The sequence below is a fragment of the Coptis chinensis genome, chromosome 3 (genome assembly GCF_015680905.1).
Source record: "Coptis chinensis isolate HL-2020 chromosome 3, ASM1568090v1, whole genome shotgun sequence".
Taxonomy (NCBI): domain Eukaryota; kingdom Viridiplantae; phylum Streptophyta; class Magnoliopsida; order Ranunculales; family Ranunculaceae; genus Coptis; species Coptis chinensis.
This window is the reverse complement of record NC_141458.1, coordinates 106,177,146-106,184,102: the sequence shown is the minus strand read 5'-3', so window position 1 is coordinate 106,184,102 and position 6,957 is coordinate 106,177,146. Positions and strand designations below refer to the sequence as shown.

The window sequence follows — 6,957 nt, the reverse complement described above, 5'->3', positions numbered from 1 at the left end:
GGAGAGAGGCACACAGAAATGTGTGATTTGGCAAATGTGTTGAGTGCAAATCGTGGAGTAGGTACTAAAGGATAGGTGTATAAGAAAAGTAATTGATTAATTGATAAGAGAAATTGATTTGATTATGCGAGTGTGTTTGGGCTTACATTTGAATACCTATAGGATATCTACCTATGTTATATAAAATTTATAACTTTCTTTTGCAGGAGGGTAGGACTTAATAATATTTTATGTAGGGACGCGGTCCTACCCTTATACAACAGTGGATATCGGTAAGTTTTAGTTCAATTACATAGTTATTAAAACAAGTTATTATTAAAACAAGTTATTATAACGAGTTAATAAAATGGAAGTCTTGCTTGAGAAGAAACTATGCCGGTTGAAATGACGGAACTACACCGCTTTCCAAGTTTCCTAATGATTAAATTATGATATATTTAAAGTGTTAGTTGGATAAGTAAAGATTGGAAATGTTTATATGTAGTTAGTCTACTCATACCAGCAAATTCCATTTTGCTGACCCATGTTTGCTTTGTTTTGGCAATGTGGGTGTGTTGTTGGGAACATAGGTAGAAGGCAGTGGAACCGCGACGTGTGGTTTGGATTTTTGCCTGGAGCAGTCCATTAGTTCTTTTATTATGTCCGATTCTTATTGAAAGGATGTAATAACGTAGTTTACGTTTTTTTAAGCATGACATGAAAACATGGTAGGGAGGAATTTTATTCTTAGAGTTTGGTTGATGTTTTGTTTTGGACGGATGATATCTTAATAAAGTGATGGCGGATAATTATGGGGATTGTGCAGTTTAAGTTGATTCTTTTATGATATGGCTTTTAGGGTTTTGTATGTATTGTATCCACCCTGTCATAGTCTGGGTTTTTAAACAAGTGAACATAGTGATGTTTGAGATATTTATATTTTAAATATTCACTTTGTTATTGTTTAGAAATTCGGACGGTAACATCTCAAGACCTTAGATTCTTTCCCATTAACCAAGAATGAGTGGGGTACAACGAAGCCTTTCCCACGGTCTACCGTAACCAACTAGCCAGTTCCTGCTTAATTTACATTGCTTTCAGTTGTACTTGATTGGCTTGATTTTCAGTTCTGAGCTATCTGTTGTACTTGATTGGCTTGATTTTCAATTCTGACGACTATGTTTTTGGTTATATATATATTTGATCCCTCTTGCCTAGTCCTACAACTTCATTTCTAAACAATTTTTTATGCTGCTAATTAAATGCTCATGAATTGTAGAAAAAACTTTTATTTGGAAAACAGCCAACCCTCACAAGGAGGACTAGGTCATTGTTCTTGAATCTTGATACGTCGATAGGATGATATAGTTGAAGGCACCATCTCCTTCTCTTATTTGTTCCAAGATCGTAGCAGTTAAAATTTTATTGGAGTAAAATAATTGATTTCCAATTAAAGTGAATTCCGTTGTTACCAGTTTACCACCAGAAATTGTGAGCAGGTGTCGTCTTCTTCCCGCCGTGGTGTACTAACCTCTTCAACATATTGGGTTACTTTACATCTTTATGTGACGACTGACGATAGCGTAGAAGTATAGAACTAATCTTTTTTCCTCAAATAGCAATTGATTTGACGTTATAGATTCAGAGCCAACTCTTAGAGTGGAAAACAAACAGTATCCCTTATTTATGAGCTATTTAAATCTTTTCAAGTAAAAATTATACTGAAAAGCTAGTGTGGGCAGGGTGTACTCAGCGTATAGCATTTGGACCACTCATATAGGCACAAGTATTGGATATATTGCAACAAAGAAGTACTGTCCAAGGACCCTCATTCCTGCGCACTCATACACCCTGATGCACCCTAGATGCCCTCAAAATTATATTATTACTTCTCAAGACCAAATAAGCTTAATTTGCATGTAATATATATCTAACATGTTTTACCTGCCTACACAAAGCAACAATAATGACATTTAGTTCCATTTCCCTTTAAAGAAAAACAACTTCAGTGTTTAAGCTGTATAGTAAGTATTTTGGAGGAATCTAAGTATCCAACTAGAAAAAATAAAGCTTGGATTAATACAAGCTGAGGTTATATACACCAAACTTGAGATCACCTGCCTGAGAATAACAATCATGCATATGGATTAAAAAAATTTACGTATGAAACGCCACAACTAACACATCCAAATAAGATAGATTCTCATTAAAACAGACTTCAAAACTTAAAACCGTTTTCACAAACATAGCATATATGCTAATAGATTGTGGCCCTATTAGTTACTACGTGTTGTAATGACCCTTCAGTAAAAATATAATTCACGTCAGAAAAATCTTGACTGAGATGAAAGAGAACAAAATATAATCATGTAAGGATGTTAATTGGGGGAGGGGGAGGGGGAGGGGCAACTATAGCAAATGAGTCCGGTAGAAAACTAAAAGAGAGGAGGAGAGAAGTACGTATGGGCTTACTGTTTGTTTGGGCCTATTTTTTTTTTGTTGATTAAGTCTTAAGTGATAATAACTATTTATATTTTTTTTTGTATAGAATGCTGAGGGTACTCCAGGGTGTACCTTAGGACCCCTTGGCTCTGCCACTGCCTCAACTAGAAGGGGGTACGCAAGTGCCCTTTCCTTTGAAGTTATTTCGATAATCATTTTGACATTTTCCAAGATTATTACATGCATCTTTATTATCAAGGTAACGTTGGCAAGTACTAGGGCAGGGAATGGGTCAAGTTCGGGTCAGATATGGTTATATCCGAAATTTCGAATTAGTTTCCGAATTTGAATTCCAAACCGATTTTTTGCAAATATTTCTATTCGAATCCGAAGCAAATATCCAATGGGATAACACTATAAATTTGAAAATTTACCCAAAACTCTTATCCGAACCCGTATCCGTATCCGACCATAATGCAAAAACAAATATGGAAATAGACCCAAACCCGATCCGAATTCATTGGTTCGGGTTCAAATTCAGGTCTACCTGACCTGATTCCCTGCCCTAGCGAGTACCATCCATGGGATGACAATAGTACAAAAAGGGCTTTTATGACTGTTTTAAAATGTTATTTGTGACTGTTCTGTTCAAAACGGTCACAAATGGCAAAAATGGTTTTTGTGACTGTTTTAAAATGTTTTTTGTGACGGTCATTTTCGAAACGGTCACAAATGTTTTTTTTATATGAAAGAGGGTACATGTGTAGGGTATTATTTGTGACCATTCCCCAAAACAATTACATATTCCCCAACTTTTATGTGACTGTCTTGGACCTAAATATTTCGACCCACTAACTAAAACAACTTGAAACATAGCCCACATTCGGTCTCCCCTTCCTTCCAACAGACAACAGTTCCAATCATTCCATAAACACTTCTAGGCATAGTACAAAATATCAGGATATGGGTATTTATCGATATTTAATTTTTGGATATGTATCGTGGATATATCTCCATTTTTGGAGATATTTGACATTGTTTCACATGCAAATATCGTAGATATATCCAAAAATATCGACAAATATCGTGGATATATTGTGGATATTTCTTGATATATCATGATACATTATTTATATTTATTTGAAATATAATGGTAAATATTAAATAAAATTATTATATACACAAAATATTGCAAAATATCTCTAAATATCACAAATATCATCAATATTTACAATTGTATATATCTCTGAACATATCGTGATATTTATATATCTTTCTCTGAAATCTGGATAGATATCCCCAAATATCATGATATATCGGGATATTTTGTACTATGATTCCAGGTACGAGAAGAAAAAAAAAGGGAAAAACTGCTCGATCTCCCACTTGCGCGTTTAGGGTTTCCAATACATCTCGTCTATTTTTCATTCATTATCTCAAAAAATTCAACCCTTTCTCTCAAACAAAAAAAAAAGACATGGACTCGTTTTCTTCGTTCTTTCCATCTCAATCTTCATCAAGAGGGAGTCGATGGAGTTTTGAATCATTGAAAAACTTTTGTCAAATCTCAATCTCCAACTATTCAAAATCATCTCAAACTGGTATAATTTTTTATTTTTTATTTTTGGTTTAATTTGGTGCAAGTTAGGGTTTATGTTAAAATTTTTGTTGAAATTATCTTAGAAGACATTTAGGGAGTGTAGAGGTTTGGTATTTTGGGATCACCAACCTGATGTTCTGTTTGATAGGGAATTATTGTACTCTTACTTGGGACAAGAGTTGCCTATGTATCAAGTTTTTGGAATAAACTTGAATCAAGTCTTACATAGTTTATTTCTCTACTTATAGATGTTTGAGATGACTTTCCTTATTTGCTTTAGGCCGTTATCAAGTGTAGATCCACATTGTGTGCTATCTTGATGATTCGTCATTACTCATGATGTTACAAAGTAAATGTCTCCTTGATTTGTGCGTTGATTGAGCTCCAGAATTGCACTAGATGATTTGCTTCCATATATAGCTGTAACTGAGATTTGGGACGACTTGAGTCTGGGTCGTTTATGACGTACTGGTCACGTAGTACGAGCTGATGGAGATACAACCTAGGTTGTGGACACGTGTACTGTAGTGATATGTTTGTAGATCACGGTTATGTTTTTTTCCATGATTTGCTTCCATGATCACGGTTATGTTTTTTTTGCTGGCCTCCTGTTCTTCTTTTTCTTCCCATCCTGCTTACTAAAATTCTCCTCTCCAGACATTTGCCTAGTGAGAATTGAGTTCTTAAACTCGGCCGTAGTCAACAAGTGTGCTTCTTGAGTTCTTGTACTTGCAGTTGAAAGAGAAAGAGAAGTAGGCTTTAATCTTATGGGCCATTTTATAATTCTGTGGGCTACTATTACGGCCCAAATTGTAATAAACCAGTCCTTAAAAGGCCCATTTTTGAAATTATGCGATATTTATCGGCATTCTACTATGTATCTTGCAAAAAAAGAAAACAAGACCATCGTCAAACTCTAAACCCCAACAGGCAACAACCCATAAACCCTAACTCTCAAAAAATCAACAATGGCTGGAAACCAAGCAGCAATGTCCCTCCTCACAAACATAGCACGTGTCTCTATAGGTCTAGGCCTAGGAACAGCAGCAATAAACTCATCACTCTACACAGTCGATGGAGGAGAAACATGTGTCCTCTTTGACAGACTTCGTGGTGTACTAGACACAACAGTAGGTGAAGGAACACATTTCAAAATCCCATGGTTACAAACACCACACATTTTTGACATCAAGTCAAAACCACATGTGTTCACTTCGTCATCACCAACTAAAGATCTTCAAACTGTTAGTTTAACTCTACGTGTTTTATCACGTCCCGAAGTTTCTAAACTTCCTACTATATTCAAAACTCTTGGTGTAGAGTATGAAAACAAAGTTCTTCCTTCTATAGGTAATGAAGTACTTAAAGCTGTTGTCGCGCAGTTTGAAGCGGAGCAGTTGTTAACTGAACGTCCACAAGTGTCTGCATTGGTACGTGAAGGGCTCGTTCTTCGTGCTAAGGATTTTAATATTGTGTTGGATGATGTGGCGATAACTCATTTGTCGTATGGGGTGGAGTTTTCTAGAGCTGTGGAACAGAAACAAGTTGCACAGCAGGAAGCGGAGAGGTCTAAGTTTGTGGTGGCGAAAGCAGAGCAGGAACGAAGAGCGGCGGTTATTAGAGCGGAAGGTGAAAGTGAAGCTGCTAAGTTGATTTCTGATGCGACTAAAGAGTTTGGTAATGGACTGATTCAGTTGAGGATACTTGAAGCCGCGAGAGAGAATGCTGCTACTTTGGCCAACTCTAATAATGTTATTTATCTTCCTAAGGGAATGAATGCATTTCTCGGGCTTAATCCTGGACAGGCGCGTTGGTAGAGGTAATTATTTGCATATCTCTTTTCTATGTTGGTGAATTTCGTTTTATTTTCCTTGGAAATTTTTATGCCATTGTATAGTTAGATTGGAGATAACGCTATGGTGAAGTATGGTTACACTGTTTATTAATTTGTTAGGATGAGAATGAAAAATTATTTGTGCGATACATTAATCTTAATTTGGCTTCTAATCTTACATTTTGAAACTGTTGCTTTGCTGACTAGAGCTCGGTGTCTGAGCTCTTGCCTCATTTCGTTTGGAAGACTAAGATCCTTTTATTTACCTTGATAGAAACGTTGTGAATTTTATTTTCAAGGTATCTCAAAACGAAGGCTAGAATGGTTGTAGTAGGTAGAGTTTAAACTGAACTAAGTTACGGATTTCAAAACTGCATAGAACAATTTAGGAGCAGTGTAAACTTGTCAAATCCCAGACAAACGTCGGAGATTTAGGAGCAGTAAGATGACTCCCAAAATGTTCCAGGAGAAACAGGGCTTACCCTGAAATTACAAACTCTTGAGGGCATTTAAAGGGGCCTTTGTCTGAATACCTAGACATGGTGACGTCTAGCGCTTTAAGGGTCTAGGCCTGCCTCTTATTTGGAATGCGATTTTGGGATGAAATGCCTTGTTCTTGAGTTTCTACCGCTCCAAAACCTCCTCACAGTGCTACTGGAATTAAAGGTCGTTATTCTTATTTGGGCCAACTAAATTTTCTTATTTAGAATATGCTTCTCATTTGGGATTACGATTCTGTGTAGTTGCTATTATATTACTCTGTTAAGACTTAAGAGTAATATCTCAAACACTTCAATGTCTCAGTTCGTTTCCTATATTTATATATCTTTGGGAAAATCAGTAACTTAATCTCGGCAATATCAAGATGGACTTCTGCTCCTTACTCACAATTGCATGTTTTTGAACTCTGTTTTAGGGTGGGAGGCAATCATGCATTGTAGCCCTTCTATGCTCCACTTGTAAAGAACCAGCATGTAACTTATGATAAAATGTCTGTGAGCTTGGGAAATCGTGCTTCATTTACCATACATCTACATTTGCTTCATATTCCCACATGAACTTTGTACATTTTTCGCATTATTTGAAACTTTTACTATTGTGA

General features: G+C 36.1%; 1 pseudogene; it reads left to right on the top strand.

Moving 5' to 3' along the window:
- Window positions 1-4,958: 4,958 nt before the first annotated feature.
- Window positions 4,959-5,838, top strand: LOC147512614 (prohibitin-3, mitochondrial pseudogene; annotated as a pseudogene).
- Window positions 5,839-6,957: the final 1,119 nt, after the last annotated feature.